This window comes from Eretmochelys imbricata, chromosome 2, assembly GCF_965152235.1.
Source record: "Eretmochelys imbricata isolate rEreImb1 chromosome 2, rEreImb1.hap1, whole genome shotgun sequence".
NCBI lineage: Eukaryota > Metazoa > Chordata > Testudines > Cheloniidae > Eretmochelys > Eretmochelys imbricata.
Window position 1 is genome coordinate 34,277,105 of NC_135573.1, and position 26,272 is coordinate 34,303,376.

Sequence of the window (26,272 nt, forward strand, 5' to 3'; positions counted from 1 at the left end):
CACAACAGAACCACTAACCCAGGAACTTATCCTTGCAACAAAGCCCATTGCCAACTGTGCCCACATATCTATTCAGGGGACACCATCACAGGGCCTAATAACATCAGCCACACTATCAGAGGCTCGTTCACCTGCACATCCACCAATGTGATATATGCCATCATGTGCCAGCAATGCCCCTCTGCCATTTACATTGGTCAAACTGGACAGTCTCTACGTAAAAGAATAAATGGACACAAATCAGATGTCAAGAATTATAACATTCATAAACCAGTCGGAGAACACTTCAATCTCTCTGGTCACGCAATCACAGACATGAAGGTCGCTATCTTAAAACAAAAAAACTTCAAATCCAGACTCCAGTGAGAAACTGCTGAATTGGAATTCATTTGCAAATTGGATACTATTAATTTAGGCTTAAATAGAGACTGGGAGTGGCTAAGTCATTATGCAAGGTAGCCTATTTCCCCTCGTTTTTTCCTACCCCCCCCCCCCGACGTTCTGGTTAAACTTGGATTTAAACTTGGAGAGTGGTCAGTTTGGATGAGCTATTGCCAGCAGGAGAGTGAGTTTGTGTGTGTGTGTGTCCCCGGGAAAAAGGGGAGGGGGTGAGAAAGCCTGGATTTGTGCTGGACATGGCCCACCTTGATTACCATGCACATTGTAGGGAGAGTGGTCACTTTGGATGAGCTATTACCAGCAGGATAGTGACTTTGTGTGTGTATGGGGGTGGGGGGGTGAGAAAACCTGGATTTGTGCTGGAAATGGCCCACCTTGATTATCATGCACATTGTAGGGAGAGTGGTCAGTTTGGATGAGCTATTACCAGCAGGAGAGTGAGTTTGTGTGTGTGGTTTTTGGAGCGGGGTGAGGGGGTGAGAGAACCTGGATTTGTGCAGGAAATGGCCCAACTTGATTATCATGCACATTGTGAAGAGAGTTGTCACTTTGGATGGGCTATTACCAGCAGGAAAGTGAGTTTGTGTGTGTGGGGGGGGGGGTGGAGGGTGAGAAAACCTGGATTTGTGCTGGAAATGGCCCAACTTGATGATCACTTTAGATAAGCTATTACCAGCAGGACAGTGGGATGGGAGGAGGTATTGTTTCATGATCTCTGTGTGTATATAATGTCTGCTGCAGTTTCCACGGTATGCATCCGATGAAGTGAGCTGTAGCTCACAAAAGCTCATGCTCAAATAAATTGGTTAGTCTCTAAGGTACCACAAGTACTCCTTTTCTTTTTGCGAATACAGACTAACATGGCTGTTACTCTGAAACCTATCTATTGAAAATAACACAATCTGATGACACCGTTTACCCTTTTTAATCTATCTAGTCAAAGGCATTTCCTCGCTTTATACGTAGGAATCTACAGAATGTCAGGAGGGCCTACTCCAGTGGTTCTCAAACTTTTGGTGACCCCTTTCACATAGCAAGCCTCTGAGTGTGACCCCCCCTTATAAATTAAAAACACGTTTTTATATATTTAACACCATTATAAATGCTGGAGGCAAAGTGGGGTTTATGGTGGAGACTGACAGCTCACGACCCCCCCATGTAATAACCTTGCAACCCCCTGAAGGATCCCAACCCTCAGTTTGAGAACCGTTGGTCTACTCTGTCTCTTTCTTTCCAGAATATAGTGAACCATTTAGCTATTGTATATGATGCACAGCTGTTTGAGGTAGGGAATAATACAACACACAGTAAACAGATGTTACGTAATAGCTGCATCTCGCAGATGGACAGTGAGAACTTCTTGTACCCAAGGTCTGACAATACCTCACATCATTCTTGGCATGTACTTGACCTCATCAGATACACCACAGAAGAGTTTGGCTTTCAGAAAGGAATCTGTGTCAGGACTTTTCATTTACGTAATATTTAAGATACAATCTACGAGTAAACAGAATAAAATTCTAAGGCCACTAGAAGGCTGAAATGGATGAAACCTGTTGTTGGCCTTTTGTTGTAAAACTCTGAAGAAATAAAGACATAGTAGAAAAATAAAATGCTTTGAAACATGTGGTTTACAGATTAAATTATGTTACTGATAAATCAAATATCAATCCCAGCCCAACTGTAGCATAATTCATGGCATAAATATTACATTTAGTAGAATCATTTCATCTGGCACAAGCTTTAACTTCCCACAACCCAGAAAGACAATCAGAGAGAAATGGAAATCCTCAAAATTGCAGCTTTAGAAGCCCATTACTATGGACCCAGCAATGGTATATTTTCACTCATGAAAATGGGATATGTATAACTCCATTTTGGGTATTTTCAGCATCTCTCCTTCTGTATGGATGCACTCTGATACCAATATAATGTTCTATTTGATAAGCAAGAGGTGTTACATAGTGCTTCCGGGTAGCAATAATATAATTCTGTTTATATATTGCTCCTTGAATGAAAAAGAACTAAGGGATTATACAGTAGGGGAAAAGAAAAACAGACAAAACAACAACAGTAATGTATCCTGTTTATGTACCTTGCATAATATTATATTTACCACAAATAAAGCTTTATAGTATGGTCACATTCACTATACATTTTTTGAATGTTGAAAAACATAAGAGAATACAGAAACTGACCTTTTAGTGCCAAACATAATGGTGGATGGTTTGCTTCACATTTATGAGAGTTCTGCACTAGACTGTTCTAGTTGATCTGGTCAAAAAAAGAAAAGAGAGACATTTTCAGACTAAGACATTTAGGAGATGGATGTAAATGTCCTGAAGAATGTCTTTACTATTAAACCATAATAAACCGTCTTTCACCATAACTCATAAGAGACCATTCAGAAGTGTTACAGAAATAAGCAAATATGTGCAACCAAATATACGCTGATGTAGATCCGAAACCTGAGATTTTTAGCCAATCTTCCCCAAGGCAAAGCAGCCATTGATATCAATGACTGCTTCCTTAATTGGATCTTACTTAAGCAAACTGAGTAGGGACTTCAAGGTTGATCTCTAAACAATAAAAGACAAAACCTTTTTTATAAAAACTGAAAATGCTGAAAAATGACGTTCATGGTACTAAAATAGTCCCACCCCTCAAGTTTGCAGCTCATGGCAAAAAGACACAGCCTACAAAAGAGTTATACTTTAGGTTTGGTTGATTTTTCTATGTAAAAGAAAGCAATGAGAAGATGCTCAGCAATAAGCAATCTTAATAATGGTGATTAAATTATTTTTGACTGATGGGAAGGTTTTAGCTATAAACTCCATCCTAATTTCAAAGCTTGAGGGTATTTCACATTAGTACAACCAACTCCAAGTCATTCCAGGTAAAATGTCTTGTTCTCTCCAACTGAGGAAGCAGTGATTGTTAAAACTGTATGTTTCATTGTGCTGGGTTTGGGCAGTGGCATGTTTGTCTCAATTTATCCAGTGCTCTTGCAGCATATCTGGTTTTGTCAGCATGGCTACCCCACTTTTAAAGCTGCAAAGGGGAAGATGGAGGGGATCTTTCCCCACTTTCTCATGCTTGTTTTCTCACAGAATCAGCAGACGGCACCTGGACAAGCGGCACAAATGTAATCAACCTGTGCAATTACTCTGCCTGTGCAATCACTCTCCCTGGCACTGAGTGGTGTCAGGGTGCCTGGAGTTCTGGATTGAGATTTTTAAAAAACACATGACTGAAGTTAAGCTCCTTGTCTGGGAATTTCAAAGGAGTTGGTGACCAGCTCTTGTTGAAGATCAATGGGTGTCGTGCACCTGACTATATTTTAGGCACTTTAGAAAATCACATGCCTAATTCCTTATTTAGTCACCTAAATAAAAGTGCCTGTCAAGGTTCCTCCCCCACTCTGAACTCTAGGGTACAGATGTGGGGACCTGCATGAAAAACCTCCTAAGCTTATCTTTACCAGCTTAGGTCAAAACTTCCCCAAGGTACAAAGTATTCCCCCCGTTGTCCTTGGACTAGCCGCTACCACCACCAAACTAATACTGGTTACTGGGGAAGAGCTGTTTGGACGCGTCCTTCCCCCCAAAATACTTCCCAAAACCCTGCACCCCACTTCCTGGACAAGGTTTGGTAAAAAGCCTCACCAATTTGCCTAGGTGACTACAGACCCAGACCCTTGGGTCTTAAGAACAATGAACAATCCTCCCAACACTTGCACCCCCCCTTTCCTGGGAAATGTTGGATAAAAAGCCTCACCAATTTGCATAGGTGACCACAGACCCAAACCCTTGGATTTGAGAACAATGAAAAAGCATTCCGTTTTTTACAAGAAGACTTTTAATAGAAAATAGAAGTAAACAGAAATAAAGAAATCCCCCCTGTAAAATCAGGATGGTAGATATCTTACAGGGTAATTAGATTCAAAAACATAGAGAACCCCTCTAGGCAAAACCTTAAGTTACAAAAAAGATACACAGACAGAAATAGTTATTCTATTCAGCACAATTCTTTTCTCAGCCATTTAAAGAAATCATAATCTAACACATACCTAGCTAGATTACTTACTAAAAGTTCTAAGACTCCATTCCTGGTCTATCCCTGGCAAAGACCAGCATACAGACAGACACAGACCCTTTGTTTCTCTCCCTCCTCCCAGCTTTTGAAAGTATCTTGTCTCCTCATTGGTCATTTTGGTCAGGTGCCAGCGAGGTTACCTTTAGCTTCTTAACCCTTTACAGGTGAGAGGAGCTTTCCCCTGGCCAGGAGGAATTTCAAAGGGGTTTACCCTTCCCCTTATATTTATGACAGCCCTGGTATTCATTACTTGGCACTTCTGAAAATTAGACCACTTAGGCTCCTAATTCCCTATTCAGCCACCTGCCTTTAGATATGCATTAAAATAAAATTTTTAAAAAATTGGCCTGGGATTTTTTTCATTCTTAAATAGTACCAGAGTGAGCAGGACTCATGAGCCTGAGGTAAAATTTTCAAAAGTGCCTAAATCATTTAGGAGCCTAAGTTTTACTGAAAGTCAATGGAATCTTAGGTACTTTTGAAGGAGCAGTTATGTGTATTTATTAGATTGTGAACTCTTTATGGCAGGGCCTAGGGCTGTCTTTGAGTTTGTACAGCACTTAAACACAACAGGGCCCCAATCCTATCCTGGAGCCTCTGGAATATACATAATAATGCTATAAATGATGTGGTATTGTCATTTCTCAGGAAGAGGATATGCTACTTGGGGAAGCTGCATAAGCTTAAACCTGCTGAGTACCTGAGGCATTCTCCCCTGGTGGGTGAGAAATTAGTGCAAATTCAAAGAGGGTAGGGGACTGCCTCTCAAATAGCACCTACCCCATCTTTGCAAGCAACATTCCCTCTGTGCTCCTCTTTCCTGGCAGCACAGCTTCCTCCCTTTTTTGGAAACTACTACTTCTTATGTACATATAGTTTATCACAAGAGGCATAGAAGAAAAAAAAAACCCACCACATTTTGATCATTTTTTCCAAGTTTTAACCAAACTGCCCAGTGAGGATATAGAGGGGTAGAATATTGAGGGGTAAGCCTTTTCCTCTTCTTCCAGTTGTCTACTCAAAGTAGCACTGATTTAATTAAATGTATTACTTTTACACCAATATAGTGCAAAAAGGCTGAAGCTCTTATTTCCATTAAAACCAGATTTATTTTGAGTTAGCTTAACTCACTTTAAGAACAGGTTTAAGCTAAATCAAAATAAGCTTCCACACAGGGAGTTGGCCTAGAGTGAGACTCCTTTTCATTAAGAAAGGGTTTCTCTGTAGAGGTGACTGTGCCCAGAGGGTGGCAGAAAATAAAACATTTAGACAGGAATACAGAGAATGACAACGAGAATAAAGGAACAAGAAGTGCATGGAGGACGATGACTTGAATTTGCTGACATAACTAAAGCAGGGTGGATTAATGAGATTATATGAGTGCTGATCACTGACACATACAGGTTTTTTAAAAAGAATGGGGCTCAGACTCAGGGTTAAGCCCAAACCCCACTTTCATCTACACACAAATCTTTCAGACTTGGGCTCGGACCTAGGACCCTACAGGGGCGTATGGTCTGATCCCAAATCAAGCTGGAACCCAGGGTTTGAGCCCCACTGCTTCACAGTATAGATACAACTCCCCCAACCCCCTGCCTCCGACAGGACTGGCTGGCAGGGCAACCTTGCCCCATTCATCCCTCCATTCCAACCAGCTCCCCTGTGGAGGCTTCCACCACCCTACGCCAGCACCAAGTGCACAGCAAACAGGGAAAGGAGAACGAGGGCCAGGAGACATGCAATGGTAGATGGTTTCTGTCATGTACAGGGCTTCACTGTGTGCACTTGTTCATTCATTTAAAAAAATATATATTTTTTAAGATTCTGTTGTTACAGGTGTACTGGTGTGGTAACTGCAGCTGGCCTGCCTGCCAATGGGTGAATATTGTTCTTTTCAAATACATGTTTATAAATGAAGCTTTTTTATTTCATCAACAAAGTTTATTGTGTCACTGCATCAAATTATATTCAATGTGTATTTAAAATAACAGAGGTAAACAAATGATCGGGGACAATTAGGAATTAGTCTGCAAACACTATTCTTCAATACATATAGCTTCTTCGGCTATCCTTCAATGGGAGGATGATGTCTGCCAAGGGGGTTCATAGCTGAGTTTTTAAGTGGCTGAGGAGCCCAATTCTTGCCCTGCAGTGTCAGGTGCCTTTGGCAGGTCAGAAAATGCCACCGAAATGTTCAACAGTGCATCATGGAAGCTCTGCCCATTTCCTGACACAGGAGTAAAAGCACAAGCAAGAGGTTTTCAAAAGTTGCCTCTGCCATGTTACTGGCTCCAGTAACTGGGTGCACACAAACAGAAAAGACATAATTTTATTACACTGAGGGCAGGCCCTGTACATTGTCGAGTATTTCTGCACCCAGTTAAATCACACAACCTCCACTTATGAAAATGGGGCATAGGAATTTTTGATTATTTTACCCAATGTACAGTAAAAGCTGTGTTATCCGGCACTTTACCAACCAGAAAGCTCTAGAAACCAATATTTTGGGTATAGGGCACGGGCTCTTGGAGGGAGCTTGGGGCAGTGGGTTGGGATGCAGGAGGGGTTTCAGGGTGTCTGATCCGGGCAGCGCTCACCTCGGGAGGCTCCCTGCAAGTGGTGACATGTCCCTGCTGCTCCTAGCCAGACGAATGGCCGGGGGGGCTCTGTTAGCTGCCTCTGCCCTGCCCCAATCACTGGCTCCGCAGCTACCATTGGCTGGGGACCCATGGCCAACGTGAGCTGCGGGGGGGCAGCATCTGCAGGCGGGGGCAGCACGCAAAACCGCCTAGCTGTGCCTCCGCCTAAGAGTAGCACAGACACGTCACCACTTGCGGGGAGCCGCCCAAGGTGGGCACCGCCCGGATCTGGCACCCCAAAACCCCTCCCAAACCCCAATCCCCTGCTCCGAGCCCCCTTCCCCATCCAAACTCCCTCCCACAGTCTGCGCTCCGCACCTCCTCCCATGCCCCCACCCCCAGCCTTGAGCCCCCTCTTGCACCCAAACGGCCTCCCTCTTAGTTAACCAAAATTCTTGACATACCAGCACACCCATATTCCCCCAACATGACGATAACAAAGCTTCTATTGTATTTTCAAGTTCAGTGTAGTTTGTAATGTGGTGGAATTAAACCTGTAACCAGATTAGGAGTGGGCAAGAAACATTTTCTGGTTCTTAGAAAAACCCAATCTGAAACACCCAGCATCACCACCAGGAGTTCCAAAACTATAGGAATGAGAAAAGTCAAAATGAAAGAGCAAGACCAAGATCGACCAAAAAGACCCCCAATAAAATCCTCCAGATAAACTTAAAACAATAGTAAAAATAGAAGCTATTCTTATTTGCACTGTTGCAGCACCTATGAGCCTCAATCACGGACCAGTGGCACCTTGTGGTTCTCAGTGCTTTTTCTCCAATCACCTGCTTGGAAGGAGATCTTGCCTCTCTCAATCAATGACATATTGAAAGGACTTATAGCTATGTTGAGATATAATACAGAAAGTTTTTTTTTTTAAGTGCCTCTGACATATGAAAGACTTCACTTTCCCTTCCAATCGTAATAGGCTAATTTCTCCAGAGCTACTTCTCACTTGGTCTGAACTATGCAAACCACCAGTGGCAAATAGATAGTAAGCAGGTAGCAAATAGAATACCAGTGTGTTGGAATTCAAAGATCTCCAGGTTCAATGGCATCTGAAGTTGCACCCAAGTTCTTGAGTACCATACGATAATGTAAAGAAGTCAGAAACAAAGCAAGTCGTAAATTGCCATACAGTAAGTTTAGAATGTTTATATAGACATACAGTATGCCTTTCTGGAAGATGTGCTTTAGCCAAACACAAGTTATGTTTTAGCTAGACACAAGTTATTGGGCTCAACAGAGCGGTAAGTGGGTGACATTTATTGGCCTGTGATATACAGGAGATCAAAGTAAATGATTTAGTGGTCCCTCTTGGCCTTAAAAGAAAAATTTCTATGAATTATCTACACAGATATATTGTTTAAACAGAAAATAATATATTATTTCTATTAAGTGAAAATGAAGTTGTGAGATTATACTTAAACTCTTTGAATCAGTAATGTTTAGATTTCAGAATTAAAAGACACATCCTTCTTGCCTGATTTACTTATTTATAAAGCCTACCACCAAATTTACTTATATTTGCAATGAAATTACTCTCCCTCTCACATAAAAAAAGTTTTACCTTGGCAAGTGGGGTTTCTTAGAGATATTCTAGTGACTCTACTGTAATGGTTCTTTACATAATTAAGCAACTAAACCATGTGAAAATTAACACATCAATAAAATTAAGTACTTTGCAAATGGAGACAAAGGAAATACAATAATAAAAGGTACATTCTGATTTATGTGAACTATGACTAAATACATCAAAAGAAATTGTCATACTTTGAAATAAACCAGGAGAAATACCATCTGTTGTTGTTCCAAATGTCAGTCCTGTAGTAAGAATGAATAAATAATTCACCTTCTTAGCATAAATAACTAGACCTGCCAAGATTATGGCCACGGGGAAGTATACACGTTCATTCTAATTTTTTTTTTTGTAATTTTTGCCTTCTATTATCAAGAACTATTTTTGCCACAGAGCTCCTTTGCTATCTGAAATAGAAATACTATAGGACTCTCTTTGTAAGTTATTTATATTTGATGCATTTGATTTTGGTGAACATTTCATCTGTCAACAGTCCTTTACAGCAGCTACTTTTAACAGTTTCCAAGGATCTAACATTGCTTATTAGGATTATGTTTGTAAGCCAATTAATTTAAACCTTCTTACACTGTAATTGTATTTTATTAATTTGTTACATGATCTTCATTTTAACATACAGTTCACTATGGCAGCTTCATTCTGTCCCCTGCAAGACACAATCGGGCTTCCTGGAGTATTCATTCTGAGACAGACAAACATTCATAGATTTCAAGAAGGGACCATTGTGATCATCTAATCTGACCTCCTGTATAACACAGGCCATAGAACTTCCCCAAAATAATTCCTAGAATTTTAGAAACAAAATATTGATTTTAAAATTGTAAGTGATGGAGAATACATCACAACCGTTGGTAATTTCTACCAATGGTTAATTACCCTCACTTAAAACTTTACACCATATTTCCAGTCTGAATTTGTCTAGCTTCAACTTCCAGCCATTAGATTGTGTTATACCTTCCTCTGCTAGACTAAAGAGCCTATTAAATATTTATTCCCCTTCTGCCAAAAATCAAGACGGATTTGTAGGGACAGAAGGCATGAAATCAGGACGTGTAAGAACAGTGCGTATGGTTTCTTAAAGATGAAGAAACTGATGTTACTTTGGACAGACAGCCTGACATCTCAGGGTATAAGAAGGAAAGTGAGGATGTTAAAGCCTAGAAAAGCTTTAATAGACTGTTTACAGGCTCAACTCAATCCGTTCAGAAGAAGATCCTGAAAGTCAGATATTGTTCAATTATTATAAAAAAGGAACCAACAGGTCATTTGGCAATTTTTATTGGTTGTCCCTCAAGCAAATATAGCTTAATGAAATCAAAGTATAGAAAGCAGAGCTTCACACCGGCAGAACTAATTGTAAGTTGCTTAAGCTCCCCAATGCCAGATTTCTATGCACCTCCTCTGCTAATGCTACAGATGAAATATGCCTCGCAGTTGTAGAGGAGTGCACAAGTTGAAAATAATTCGATAGGAAAAAACAGGAGAGATGAAACACCACATGGCACCAATTCAGGAAAAGGCAGATCACATGCTACTTTCTCTTTACCCCTCCTGAGCTGTAGTCAGATATTTACTGGAGCACCTGAACACTGCACTTCAGTATTAGAGTTCTTTCTCCTCCCTGGATAAGAGTCAGCTAAAACTGATGAACTAAAATCCAGGAACTAGATAACAGAATGACTGATGTAGAACAGAGGTTCTAGACAGCAAATAAGCCAAGGAGGTTGAAGAAACAGAAGGTAATTTTGGTGTGGACTGACTAGAGTGGAGCAACACAAGTATTAGAAAAAAGAAAAGGAGTACTTGTGGCACCTTAGAGACTAACCAATTTATTTGAGCATAAACTTTCATGAGCTACAGCTCACTTCATTGGATGAATCCAATGAAGTGAGCTGTAGCCCACGAAAGCTTATGCTCAAATAAATTTATTAGTCTCTAAGGTGCCACAAGTACTCCTTTTCTTTTTGAGATTACAGACTAACATGGCTGCTACTCTGAAACAAGTATTAGGCCCAAGAGGAGAAAATTCTAGTATGCAAAGTAGGAGAGGTCAAGCACAGAAGCAGATGCATTAGCTATTATGACAAGGCAAGTGTTGGATTTTTGAAGTGTTTCTCTCCACAGAAACTTCAGAAAACAGCCAATAGCAGACTCATCTAAGACCAAGTTGTTACGTTTCATGTTTTCTGGTTTTAACCAAACAAAATGATACCTACATGTATTTTAGCCATTCTAGTAATTTCCCCATATCTATAATTATTTAGTAATTCTAGTAATTACCCCATATCTATAATTATTCCAAAACTGTCACACATTGTACAATGGCATAATTCAACTTTTTTCCAAATGTCATTTTTTCTATTAAGAGAGAAATTCAATCATTTCCACAAGACCTATTTTGTAATAGTCAAAAGGAGATAATAAATGAATGGGAGTTATATTAATTCCATAAAATATGAAGAATATCCAGGTTTAGTCATTAGCCTTCTGAAGCAGCTGGCCCAGTATACTGTAATGCAAAATTTCCTGACTACATTACAAAATGTCTTTTTGCAGACATTTCCCTTTTTAATAGCCTTCCCTTTGTTATTAACTAGCTTGTCTAGCCACTTACCCTTTTAAAAATATATTTAATGGTGTAAAGGATCTAATTTGTAGTCTCTAGCTGTTGTTCCATTGACATTTATTTAATGATGGGATCATCTGTTTACTCTGTCTCATCTTCTGGAGGATTCAGGAATACTTAATAAAAATGCTGGAGTAAAATGTTCATAGTATCTTATCTTTAAGGGGACAATACAGCTATATTAGGATTGATGTCTGCCATTTTTTCCAAAAGTGGCCATGTCTAAGAATGGAAACCTACTAAACAGTACAATCTTCATCTACAGACTGAATTAGCACCGTGTGCAGCCTATGGCAGCCAAGACTTAAGCTAGAACCCAGGGGGGTCTATGGACAATACAGTGTATCACAGTTTCAGGGTAACTGTTTCCATGGTCCCTCAAGTGCACCCACTTAAGGTTTCAGGCTCCCAGCTGTCACTGGTTTCAGAGTGGTAGCTGTGTTAGTCTATATCAGCAAAAAGAAGAGGAATACTTGTGGCACAGAAGTGGGCTTTAGCCCATGAAAGCTTATGCTCAAATACATTTGTTAGTCTCTAAGGTCCCACAAGTACTCCTTGTTCTTCCAGCTGTCACTGTCACTTACCCTTCTCATCAGGTGTTATAAGGCTTCACAGCCCCCTGCTATACACTAATATCTCCAGCAAGTCAGTATGGCTTAAGGCCAGCCCCTGTGAACTGCTCTCTCTCTGGGGGCTATGAACAGTATATTGCCAACAGTTACAAGTTACCACAGAGAGTACATTATTTTAAGGACAAAAGCATTACAGAGAAATCATTATAAAAACCAAAAACTTTCTACACACTTACTCAAACAGTAATTGAGTAAGTAATTGAGTAAACCAGAAATTGGGCATCAGACTTATGTGGCCTAGAAGGCCAAAGTCATTCCAACACTTCAGGATTGGGGCCTCTCCTTGGACAAAATGTCATGTACATTTTCTCAATCAAAATAAAGGCCACTAGTATGTTTAAACTCCCCATGTATATATCCTCAAGTTCTTTTTTTGCCTCTTGGTCTCTGGAAAACCCAGTTTGAGTAATTATATGCAAACCACCCAACAGGGTGGTACCTCTCTGAGCTGTTTACTATCTTAGTAACTCACTTTAACCTCTGTTTTTTGTACCTGAAGGGGCTATGGTAACCCACCCTGTTGAACAGAATGCAATCATACATTAAAACATTCACAAGTGTAATACAATTGCCTTGAAAAAAACTGCATGGGGTTCCAACATCTGTTGCAAAGTGATCCTCCTCCCTTGGCCAAGTCAGTTGGAAATCTGACACGCTTCTCCAGGTTGGAAGTCACACTTCGTACATCTTTTAGTGTCTTGGAAAGATCAATAGACAACAGATTTGACTATTGTCACTTTGGCAGCTAGTAATACAGTATATCAGCAAATCTCTTCAGAAGATAAGGGTTTTGCAGAACTTACAAGAAAATATTTGGGGTCTGACCCATAGACAACTGAGGTCAACAGATGTCTTTCAACTGACTTAAATGAGCTCTGGATAAGGCCCAAGAAGTAAAATTGCCTGGCTTAAGGCCTGTGAGGTGCTGAGCTCCTCATGTGGTCATTCCCAGCCCCTACTTTAATAACTACTACCTTCTTGGTCCCCATCAGGGACCTCCACAGCTTTAAAAAAAAAAATCACAAGCCTCTCCAGCTCAAGCTAAAGGACCAGGTCTGTAGCTCAGTTTTAACAGATTCATATCCTGTGGGGATCAGACAGAGGTAGATATGTAATATACACTGTACAGCAGGTTACAGTAGGATTGAGGATTAAATGGAATACTAATCAGTAAGCCTCACTCCTGCACCCACTAGAGTCAATAGAATTTTTGCCATTAACTTCAAAGAAAATCAAATCAGACACTAAGAAACATACAGAGGGAACCTTAACTAGCAAAAGTGCAGTGAAAATACTGTGATCACCAGGAGAAATAATGAGGAAAATATAAATGCATTAGAAAATTGAGTTCTTGTTGAGAAGAAAGAAGTCTTCAAGGATGAGTTAGATGATTCAGGCTTGTGGGGGAGAGACAGAATCAAACCCAGGCTGGCTTATTAAAATGAGATGACTTTTAAAGACAGTGCACTACACTGAATAACCTATATTTCTTATTCATTAACTGTAACAGAGATTTGTGAATAACTGCAACTGATTTATGTGTTGTGAATGAACACTGGACTTTTTAATCTTCCTCCTCTGGAATTTTCTATGTTGAAGCCAGTTAATGGACTCATCCCACAGATGTTCATTCAAAGATTTAAGTTTGGATTTTAATATAAGGAAAATATAATAGTGAAGTTACTTAGCATGTGTGCATTTAACTTCAGTACAGCTATCTATCAGCAAAAGTTCAAAGGGCCAGATGCATTTTCAATAATATAAAACAAAACAAAGAAATCTTAGGTCCTACTCTATATAGCTGGTTTATCTAAAATTTCTTTTGGAAAGCTCTCTCTTACTGCTAATTCATGTCAAGAAGTATTCCATCACACCTACATTACAACATATTTGAAAAATGCACTACGATCCACCTTAACTAAATGAAACCATCCACACGGACCTGCATAACCTTACTGCATATTATTCTCAATGAAGATTTATTACAGCTTTCCATGAATTTCTGTAAACCATCATACTTCCAGGTCCCACAAGCAGGGAAGGTACATTGATCTCCATTGTTGTCGACTGTTTTCTATTGCATAGAACAGTGGTTCTCAACCAGGGGTCCATGAGCCCTTTCACGGGGGCCGCAGAGCCCTGTGTCTGAAAGTCACTGCCCCAAGCCCCAGCGCTGAAGCTGGGAGCAGCGCGGGGCTGAAGCTGGGAGACGCAGCACCCCCACAAGCCAGAAGCAGTGTGGGGCTGAAGCCAGGAGCCTCAGTGTCCCCTCCCGGCACTGAAGCTGGGAGCTGTACTGGGAGTCCCCCCGACCCGTACACAGCCCCTAGCTACTCCACTACCTGCCTTCAGCCCCTAGCTACCCCACTATCTGCACCCTGAGTAGTTTTCAAACTTTTTGAACTGAGTCCCCCCTTTCAGTTATATTTTTTGGTTGCATCCCCCTACAGCTCAGACAGGCTGGGTGGCTGCCTGAGTGAATCAGGGGGTGGAGGTGGCGCTCCCTCCCTGGACCCTGCCGGGCAGAGCTGGCTCAAGCCCCGTCAGCCCTTGCCCCCCAGAATAGAAGTAAAACTATGCCTATGTCCAAGGGTGTCCCCCCCAATCCAGAGCCCTGCACTCACTCCTCCCCCTTTCCCCCCAGCCAGGCCTTGGCATATTTATAGCATGTTGAGAGGGGCCTCAGCAAGAAAAAGGCTGAGAACCCCTGGTATAGGTACCCATTTGTCCTCCTTAAAGGAGGACAGTCACTTTGGCATATTTGTCCTTTGTCCTCCTCATGTATCAAGAATGATGCTTAAAATTACCTCTTTTTGGCACTTTGGATTTTGTAATTTAGAAAATGATTAATAAAATCTTTAATCCCTCCCCGAAGCCCTCTCACTCTCACTGAGGGGTAGGGCTCTGGGTTGTTCTATGAATACTCTTCCACTCTGTACTCCTGGGGGAATTCTGTGCCAAAACAATTAAAAATTCTGCACATAATATGTTAAAATTCTACAAAATTTTGTATATTTTATCAAAATAAATCATCACTCCAGTTTCAATTGTTTTGGTAATTTATTTCAAAGTATCTGTCAGCAACTATGTCTGTAACAATACAGACCAAAAAAAAAGATTCGGGAATTTTTTTTTGACAAATAGATTCCTTACTAGGCATATTAATACAGAACTTCCATTTAAACTACAATACAGAAATGTATTTCCTGCACCCCTCAGAAGCAGGGCAAAGGCTTGAGGGAGTCTGGGATAATGGAGGGGCTGAGGAGGGGAGAAGCCTGGAAGTGAACCTGCAGGGTTGTTGGGTATGGGTGGGAGAAGTATGGAACAGGGTTTTCAGGGGGGATTGTTAAGGAGTAGGGGAGCCTCCCCCATGCAGACCCTGGCTGACCTCTAGCCTCTCCCATTCAGTCTGGCACATCTACCCCATCCTCCTGTGTCCCTGCATCCTCCTACCTCCCTGTCCCTGCACCCCCATCCAGCGACACCCTCCCCCATTCAGCCCCTGGCTCAATGCTGTCATCCCACTAGCTCCTAAGCCCGTGCACCAGTCTGTCTCTCCCGCTAGACTTTCTGAACCCCAGTCTGTGACCCTCCAGCAGCCAGTGTGCCCCGCTCTGTCTGTCCTGTACCCCCACTGTGAGGAACACAGCCTCTTCCCCCTCCCTCTCCACATGCTGGCTGCCCATTTTTCTGGTGCCACAGCAGTCCCTGGTGGGTGAAAGTTGTAACTGCAGCACCTCTCCTGCAGAATCTATATTCTGAGGAGAAAAAAAACAACAAATCTGCAGGGGGACATGAATTCTGCACGTGCACAGTGGCACAGAATTTCCCCAGAAGTAACTCTGCTCCTGAAAGGAAACAGACCTTTTTTTGCCAGCTCAGTGGCTAGGTCTTCTCTGGCTAGGCCTTCTCTCTCTCTCCCCAGCTCAGAGTCACACTGGCTCCAGATTTCTCTCTCACTCTCCCTGCAGGCACAGCAGTCCTATTCAGACATTGGCTCCTCTCCTCTCACCCGACCCAGGAGCCTCACTCATTGGCCCCAGCCTGCAAGGGCTTTCAGTCCCTTCTATCATGACCCTTATCTTCAACCCAGCTTGGTCTGGATCTATGGAGCTCTGGTGGCCACCATACCTGAGCTCCCTGAGATTGTTGGGCAGTGCAAGTGGGCGCCACCATACTTAAGCTCCCTACAAGGGAACTCCAAGTGTGTTACAAATAAAAAAAAACCTGGTGGCCTCTGCCACTTTTATATCACATTGGTGCACTATATTTATCACTGGAATCACCATCCCAAGAGGTTTATCAGTGACTTAAGAAAAAGAATTTAAATTCATTAAAAGTAGGATATGAGATAACTATGCATTTTGCGGCTACTGTAAGTGTGACACTGATGTTTCAATTTGAGGTAAAGGTAATGTAATATATTGCATTAAAACTGCCAAAGATGACAAAAGTTCAAAGATTCAAAGTTGTGACAGATTTATGTTACCAATCTGCCTGAGGCATCAGGTGATCAGGCTGAGGCTGCAGGATCGTTAGGGGAGGAGATGAAGGAGCACACCAAGTGACTAAATTTTAAAGCTTTATTAATAAAACAACAGCGGTGAGTGCTGGGAATGCTCCCACGTCACTCATAGGAAGAAAGAAAGCATTAGTGCCCCAGCCCTAACCCACTTTCATACTCACACATGCACAACCCGAGGCTGGCCAAGCCTGGGTGTAACATAAGAAGAAGAGGGGGAAGGGTAGACGAGAGTTCTGTCCTGTGCACAGGCCATCTAGGGTCCGCTGTTGATCTCCGACTTGCTTCAGCTCTTGGGGTGGGGGGTGGTTAAGTCCTGGGTTCTTCTGCGGGCATTTCATTCAGGGACCTCTGTCCCCCTGTGCTCTCTGTACCAGTCCAAACCAACCTTCCGAGGCTTTCTTGGCTTCCCCAAAACACATCAGCTTCAGGGTTATGTTCCCATTCGCTAACCTTCACATTCTCACTAGTTTTTGTAATCCCCTACCATCTTGTTCATCTTACTTCTCTTTTCTCATGGTTGGCTGGGGTTGGGTGAGATACAGATACAGCTGCAGGCTTCTGGGCTGCACAGAGTCAGTTCGCGCCGCGACCTTGGACTGAAGCCAGCATCTGATCTTCAGACTGAGCTGAAGCGTCGAGTTAACCCGTTCTCTTCTCTCTCCCTCTCTCTTCAGCCTCTTGCAACCTGCAAAGGAACCTTTCACTCCACACTCACACCTTTAACCCTTCCCAAAATACCTTGCAATACCTGCAACAGCATTAGCAACATACATTGCTGATATGCCTCCCAAAGGGACCCCCTGAAGGAGGGGGCCATTGGGTTGTGACAAAGTTTTTTCCAAAGTTCATGCTCTTTATGAGTTACTGTAGCAGAACTCACCAAAACATTTCATGTTGTTAAGCAACTACTCATCAAAGTGTGGATGACAGCAGAAGTTGATAGTTCTATTTTCACTGATTCCAAAACTCCTTAAAAGCGTATCCTGTGGACAAAGTAAATCAAAAGCACTTTGTGAAAACGGGCTAGCCCCATATTCTATTTCAAAGTGTACAGATGACCTTAAAGAGAACATTTACTATTCAAAAGAACTGGTACTTCCAACAAAGATTCCATGAAAGGCTTCCCACATATTTTAAGGTACTCCACTGTGTTACCGGTATTCAATACTATTAGATTTTTTTGAAGACTGTCATGAAATTTCTCAAGCAAATCGCTACCAACCTAATCGATAGGATTGATGAGTTTGGACTAAAATTATCAAATGTATCAGCACATATAGGAGACAATGTGGGTGCTAATTATTCTAAATTTAACGGTTTTCCAAAAACAGAGAAAAAAGTGACATTCTTGTTACCGATTGTTTAGCTCATGTCATACACAGTAGCACAAGAGTTGCAGTAACCAAACTAAACATTGATGTAGAAAACCTAGTTTAAAAGGTTTACAGCCATTTTAGAATTCGATCACTGAGCATTCAACAGCTTTAAAGAGTTTTGCCAATTTGCTGGGGTAATACAGTAAAATTCTACATCACGTAGTCACACCTTGGCTGTCAATTGTACTTGCTCATTGAACAACTGGCAATGTGCTGAAAAGGGCTTACAAGTTACTTTCAATCTTTGGTGGAAGATAAATGCTGTAAAGTAATATGGGGTCGTTTTGGAGATGCTAAGTTGTACTATTTCTTCTTGAACCATGCTCGAAAAACATTCACAGATAGTACTGAAGCTCTGGAGTCAAACTTGCTCACAGTAACTTCACTGTTCAAACTGACGTCCAACCTAGACAATAAACTAAAATGTAGAATAAATGAAATTTTATGGTTGTGTTTTGAACTCCAAACAGAAGAATCTCAGTGAAAGTGAATGAAGAAAGTATGAAACAAATTTTCTGCTTTTCTTTAAAATCAGTGGACTAGAAAATATTTATGAAAGATGATTCACTGAAAATAATATGCACTAAAAAAATCCTGTCTTATTGGGAAAATAGCATTCTTTTAAAGAATTTACAGAAACTGTTGAAACATTCAAAACTGATAAAGATATTGATATGGACAAAGTATAAGAAGAATTTTGTATAATCAAGGGAGTCATTTTGTCTCCAGAATTTCAAGACTGCACAAGTGTTAAAAAGAAATACCTCAAGATTTTCAAAATGGCAAATTCAAGCAGAAGCAGAAACTTCAAAAATCTGAAAAAAAAATAGGTTCTTACATATTTTCCATTTCATGCAGTAATGCATAACCTGAAAGGATATTTTTGTTAATGAATTACGCATGGTGAAATGAAAGTAATCAATTGAAAGTGGACACAGTGAAAGCAGAACTACAGATTTGCTACAATTTTGAAAAATACTGAGTTCAAGTACCTGCTTCCAGAATTCCTCAAGACGCTGTTATACAAGAAATAGACAATAAGTTAAGGTTTGTGCATGCTTTCTACGAAACATTATTTGGTTAACTGAGTTTTGTCCTCATTTTTAGAAGCACTAAAAAGGACTTGTCATCCTTTTTCAGTTACCCATGGTGGCCACCTGTATTGCTACACATCACGAGAAAGAGATTTAAAATGGTCACTTAAGTGTAGCATTGTTTAAAGGAGAAAAAGATTTGCATCCTATGAAACTCTAAAAGCCAAATAGCAGGACACCAAAAAGGATGGTTTCTCTGCTAATTGAGGTCTTCATGTTTGAAAGGATAGATAATTTTGGTACATAAACAAGGTAGTGAAGTTCACAAGGGAAGTCACAAGAGCCTTACAGTTTTAATAGTTTAGGATGGGATTTTCAAAAAGCATCCAAGTGACTTAGGAGCACAAATCACTCCTAATTTTTAAATAAATATTAAAACCCATGCTTCAGGGTTTAAGCCAATCTCTAACTACTAGAGATCAGAACATGACCTAACATGGGGACAGATTATCCCATTACAGGGTTCTTATACCTTCCTCTGAAATATCGTGCACGAACCACTGTCAGAGACAGAATACTGAACTGGGTGGACCTTGGCTTGCCAGGTGTCCGGTTTTCAACTGGAACATCCAGTTGAAACATGAACTTGGCAGACGCTAAAAGTCCAGCTGACCACAGAAACCAACCTCCCCCACTGGGGAGGGGTGTGGGAAGGGCAGCAGCTGTGGCTGGAGCCACATGGAGGAGCTGCTCTCTGCTCAGCTGCTGACACCTGACAGAGAGCAGTGGCTGGCTTCTGGACCAGGCTCCAAGAGGTAGGTGCCGCTGCCTGAGGGGGGTCCTGTCCGCCCCCCCTTCTTCCCCGCCATGCCCCGATTCCCCAGCCCGTCACTATGGTGACTGACCCCTCTCCGCCCCACCGCCTTACTCTAAGGTCTGATTCCAGCGGTGCCCCGATTGCCCTGGTCCTGACCCCTTGTTATGGGAACTGACCACCGCTTTGTTTCACTGTGCCCCAGCCCACTGTGCTCCGGGGACCAACACCCCCCTGCACCATTGTGCCCTGACTGGGCAGGCAAGCAAGCTCCCCATCAGCTCCTCCCAGCCTGGTGCTGCAGGCAGCAGATGAGTCCCAGGACAGGAGGGAAGTGACCAAGGGGGGGGAGTGGAGAGTGAGCGATGGAAGAAGGGGGGAGAGATGGGGCCTCAGGAGAAGAGGCCATTACAAAGTTGGCAACCCTAAATGGACCATGAGTCTGACCCTGTACGGCGATTCTTGTTTTCATCACCCACTCCTGGGAGACACCATGCCTTCTTGGAAATTCCCTATTATGCTGGTGGGGTCAGTAATTTGCAAGAGTCTTTTGTGAGATGCAGCTTGGAAAACTAGTTAGCATATCTGCCCACAGCCTGCCCCCACTCCATGGTTTTCAGGTGGGGAGCATTTGGTGTTCTAGTTGGTAAAAGAAATGATACATGTTGAAATTTTCTCAACATTTTTACTGTTTTTTTCAAAAAGTGTCTAAAGTTCTAGTATTTTTGATCATTGGAAAATTTTAACCAGCTCTGTTTTTTTCAGAGGAAAGATGTTGCATAAAAAAGTTTCAACAAAAAGTTTTACTAAAACCTACATTTCAAAAATCTCCAACCTGCTATACCCGTTGTTTAACCCCATTCAGTTCCAAGAGCTTGGAGCTGCAATAAAGGTAGCCTTAACATAGTCCTTGCAAGAAGGAGGAGGAAAATCTTTATTCCCTATGCTTGAGATGCCCTATCATATAACTATACACGTTCTAACACACAATGGAGTCTGGAGTATTCCAAAACAACACCAGGGTTTGGAACAGCCTAAGGGTCATTGTGGACTAGACGCTGAAACAGCCAAAGTCTTAGTTTTATAAACTGGTATCAACAGTTGGGAAATCACTGCTGTAGGGAATGCACTAGAAGACTTTTCCTAACTCTAATTTTTATTCTTTTATGTTAAGCAGCACAAAGTCATTTTAGCCTTGTCTTCATAAGAAAAAAGTTAGAAAGATATCAGCATTCAAACGGAAGCAGGACAACACCAGTAAGCAATAATGTTACTTTTAAAACTGTGAATGTTTTATAAACAAAGCAAAGTAAAACTCTGAGGTTAGAGAGAATGATTTGACTGTGTCACTTTACTTCTTTCAAGATACTGGGAATAACTCAGAGCACCTTAAACTAAGTAAAAGTAATCAGACACTAAATAGCCAAACCAGAGACTAACCATTGAACAAAATTCCCAGTTTAACATGAACTGATACGGTTTTATGATGTTGCTAATTAAGTATATGAAATCCACACACAATACAAGAACATTGCAGAAACAATTTTTAGTTTTTATTTTTCCTGGCACAAGGAATTAAGATGTGATGAACTAATTTTTTTTTAAACCAATTTCAATTTATAAGCAGCTTGGAGCAACCATGTATAAACTACAAGCTCTTTTTTTTCAAGCTTTCAGAAAAGTCTGTGAAACTGTACAAAGAAGAATAAAAAAATTGCTTTTCCTTGCTAACTTGTGAACAGCTCCCTCTTGCCTGTTAGCAAAATGAATTATTTCAGGCTGCTGTTTCCTTGCACCCAGCAATAAAGTTAAACACTCTTGCTTTATTTATTTAGGGGTTTCTATTAATTTAGCCAGATAGCCTCCTGGAAACTGTCTTGCACAAAAACAATAAACTGATCCCCAATTTTAATAAGACAGCTAATGCAGGCCTCCTGGGCTCCACTGCCACCAAGGCCAGCTCAGATACTTCTGATTAGAAAACAATTCAACTGAAAAAATAGCACTGCCCTTTGGTAAGCCACCATTCATCATGGTAGGCAATGTATTAGCCACAATGTTAAGACAGCTTCCCAATAGGCAATTGGGACGTTACAGTAGGATTATGTATAGGGTAACATCTAGAAACAGAGAATTCTACTTTCAGGAAGTGCTTGCTTGATGAGAAGGGAAAATACACCTCTACCCCGATATAACACGACCCAATATAACAGGAATTCGGATATAACGTGGTAAAGCAGTGCTGGGGGGGGGGGGCGGCTGCACCCTCCGGTGGATCAAAGCAAGTTCAATATAACACAGTTTCACCTATAACACGGTAAGATTTTTTGGCTCCCGAGGACAGAGTTATATCAGGTTAGAGGTGTATATGTGGAGGAAGGAACAAAGTCTGAATGTAGTACTGTCGTCTTGGGGCTCGTTCCCAAACTTCATTCCTTTGAGTCAGAAAATTTTGTGTATCTTTGGCAACTATTAACAAGAGAACATATTTAAAGTTTGCCTGTGGGGGGGTGGGAGGGAATTCTCTATGTTAAGGTTTTGTTCTAGTTCCCATCATTGTAGTATCTGAGCCCCTCCTAGGTTAGTGGATACAGGGTACTCCCCATGATCACAGAAAATTCTGTTTGGAATAGGGTTGGATTTTGGGGTGGGGGCATCAGTTATTGTGGATTTGACACAAGGACCTCATAATGCCAACTAGCAAGGGGGTGCAGAGGGATTACAGGGATTTCCTGAGTCTGGTATTTACATTCTAGTTCACCAAAATGTGTCATGTGAGATCTCAAATAAAAGCCAGTGTCACACTGGTCATCAATATCATTGCAAAACGCATGTATGGATGTTGTATAAGGAATCATGTATACACACTGAAAATTATGTTCTTAAGGGACTGTGTCTAGGGACTGGTGACCAGCAAAGGTGAAAAATACATTCTGTCACACCAGAAATGTTTATCTACTTACGTAAGTTAAGCATTGTATGTTTCATAGTGGGTCTCTTCCCACCAGCCTGAATCAAATGGTAATGAAAGATTGTAAAAAACTTTGAAGAGACAAGTAACACAACAAAGCAAATGGCGGGAGGACCCTATCTTCAGGTCATATCAAAATGTTTACTCTACTATATTTGGGGGACCTGGAAGACATCCTGTCACTCCTCACCTAGGAAGTAATTTGACAGCGAATTTGTTCCAGGAAAGTGGGATCTCAACCAGGCTTGGTTGAAAACACTCTAGAGAACTTGGGGTGAGATAATCTTCTTTAGACAAGAGTACATCTTGTTTGTTTAGTCTCTAGAAAGTGTGTTATTTTGTTTTATATGTAACCCATTTGTTTCCAATATTCTTATTTCTCACTGTCACCTGAATCTCTGTTCTTTGGCAATTAACTTATTCTTGTTTTCATTATAAATATATTTAAGTGCTGTGGTGTTAATCACAATGGTGTTCTTGAGTTAAATCTTACAAGCTAGAGCAAACTGTTCCTCTGGGAACAGAAGGCCTGGTAATTCTGTGAGTGTTCAGTGCACAGGGGGCTGGGCATAGCAGGAAAAGCCCCAAGGGACTCAGTGGTTGGTGTATGCCTTTCGCTACCTGTGCGGAGAGCGCTAGGCCTGTGGAGGCTTGGAAGGCAGAACTTGTGTTGCCAGAGGCTGGCAGTTTCAGGGAGTTGATCTACAGCAGGCACAGCCAAGACCTCCTCATGCTTAGGGCAGGTAATGGTGAGGTGCTTCAAAACCCTGGGTACCACTGGAGAGATCCACAGGGATATGGTGACAAGGCTTTATCAGAGAGGAAGGTCATGTAGTGACCCAAAAGTGGTCCTACTGTGAATTTGTCTCATCTCTTTTGGAGATCTGGACCACAGCCAGATCCCCTCGACTGAGAATTAAGGCCTGAGAAGTCCCATCACCAAACCAGGAATAAACCCAGATCCCTGATGGGATGACTGAGAAGGAACCCACGTAAGGTTCCCTCATAACAGCACAGAAATGCTATTGTGGGACAGACAGAGCTTCAAGGGCTGTGGGCATGTACTTACTTCTTCTTTCATTCTCTGTTGGATCTCTCAGGTGGACTACTGGTCCCTGTCCTGCCCCAAAAAACAATGCAGTAGAGCTTGTGGACAGAGGGGGTCAGAGAGCATAGTGCCCCATCCCTCAACTGTAGGGACACTGGCAAAGGAGAAGGGCACTTATTGAGCCCCCACCCCTGACATATCTGCATAAGGTGGCTGGGGATACAGAACCCGTCCACCCCTTCACTAAGGGAGCAGGGACTGTGATCTCCCTATGCCTCCCATCCCATTGCAGACACAGCAGACCCTGCTCTGTATAGTGTGGTTTTCTGAAGCTTCTCAGAAGCCAGGGAGAGGAACAGCAAAGCTGCAGGCTGTGTACGCTCAGCCACTATGTCTCCCTTTTAGCCCTTCTCCAACCTAGAGGAGGAGAGTGGCTTTATGTACCATCTCACACTGCCATCTCACTATACAATGTGTTGACAAAATAACAGAGTCCATCCTCCAAGGAGTTTATCATGCAAACCTGACTCAAACTGGAAAAAAGCAGCAGCAGTATTCTTCCTCAACTCCATCCACATGCTAAGCTTTGCCCACCTGAGGTGCCAAAATGAGATGCCACTCACAGCACAGTTGGCAAGGTTAAAAAAAAAAAAAGACCACATGCACTCCTCAGGCTTCATTCTCCCTCAGTGGAGTTCACATACACACTTAGGCAAGACTGGATTAAGACATAGGCACAACAGATACTTGACTAGGGACCCAAGAACATCAGAATTTGAGCTTTCATAAAAAAGAGTTTCTAACCCCTATGTTTGAAACCAATAGCTTTAAAATCATAGAGCCATAGGGTTAGAAAGGACAGCAAGAGTCATCTAGTCTAACCCCCTGCCATGATGCAAAATATGAACCAAGTACTGTATAATCAATAAAGGGAAGTATGCCTTCTTCATTTCCAATTAAACCCAAAGTTCTAGAGAACAACGTGGCAGCCTCCAAAATACGTCAAGTTACCAATCTAGTGCAATGTGAGCTTTGCATGTGAAGTCACAGGTGAGCACAGTTCAATACAGTACACACAAAGAAGGGTAAGGAAAGCATCAGAGTTGGAATACTTTACAGCAGCTGCCAAAGTAACAGGAATAGAAATGACTATATAACTCTGACAAGTCAAAACCAAATCAATAACAGCTTTGGAAATACTTCTGCTCTAATACGTATGGAAATGTTTGAAAACAAAAAAGAAGTCTGAAATCCCATCAGTTTTCCAATGTACACCGTTCCAAAGCCTTCAAATGGAAAACACCTTCACCATTCCCTCTTTTTTAAAGGCTTTAGCTTCCTGCGTTAATTCTGCATCTCAAGATACAACCCTCGTGCAATTGTGTATAACAAGAACAAAAATCAATGAGCCTAAAATTAAAAACATTAGAGAAGGATGTTTTTATCAGTGACTGCTTCTTGGTCAGCATTTTGTTTTCATTTTGGTTAGGCAAGCTACTGTAAAGGGATTGCATTTGTCAAGAGTGGAACGTTGGCTACAGTCAACACTGCTGTGTATTACACAGTAATTTTGATTACTCGGTTTTAGTTCTGATTTTTTTTAACACTGTGAGGTGAAGAAGCCATGTAGAGGGGATGACTTTCTCTATCTACTAGTAGGTTCTTTCCCCCACATCCACCACATACATACTCCACAGTCTCCACCACCCTTTCCCCTGCCACTGCAACATACAGTGGGGGAGGGTAGACAACCAGAGTAGGGCAGGAGTTGTGAAAAGCTCTGAGGCAGGTTTCCCTCTTAGGGCAGCTGACTTCCAATGCAAAGTATAACAGTAATGCCATCACTGCAGCGAGAGCATGACAGAGGGAACTGCGGCAGGCAAGAAGGCAGGGAAAGCAGACCCAAAGGAACAAAAGTGGGATGAGATCTGAGAGATCTGGCCCCATTCCTCCTGTAGAACTGGTGATCACACACACAGCCTTTCAACTCTGCTGCCAGCCTCACCTCCAGAAGGGGAGGATGTGGTAGAACTTCAAAGGAACACAAGCCTGTGACCTTACCCCTTGATAACTCCCCTTTGGTGTTTTTTTCTGCATGGGAAGTGGCGGGTTGTGAAGAGCCATGGTTTGGAACTAGATTTTTGCTGCAACATTAAGTGATCCATCCTGTCAGCCAGTCCCATCTTATGGCAGATGGAGGTTTAGGGACACCCAGAACATGGGGTTCCATCCCTGACCACCTGGGTATACATTCATGTCCTGGGCATTAGAATCACAGAATCGTAGAATATAAGGGTTGGCAGGGACCTGAGGAGGTCATCTAGTCCAACCTCCTGCTCAAAGCAGGACCTAATCCCCAACTAAATCTAAAACAAAACTAAAGAACATTGAAGAACATGAATGTATCAAATTCTTTTTTGAAGCCAGATACACTTTTGGCCTTCAGAACATCCCTTGGTGATTACAATCGTGACAGCAATCACAACATGGTTACAATGTATATAAATATGTAAAAG

General features: G+C 41.8%; 1 long non-coding RNA gene across 1 annotated transcript in view; it reads right to left on the reverse strand.

Annotated features, from left to right (window-relative positions):
* Positions 1-1,215: 1,215 nt before the first annotated feature.
* LOC144260934 (uncharacterized) overlaps positions 1,216-26,272 on the reverse strand; it is a 32,607-nt gene continuing 7,550 nt past the window's right edge. The window contains exons 2-4 of the long non-coding RNA XR_013345076.1: positions 17,394-17,496; positions 2,598-2,673; positions 1,216-1,896 (exon numbers count right to left, since the gene is read on the reverse strand). This is a non-coding gene — a long non-coding RNA (uncharacterized LOC144260934). The remainder of the gene's footprint in view (positions 1,897-2,597; positions 2,674-17,393; positions 17,497-26,272) is intronic.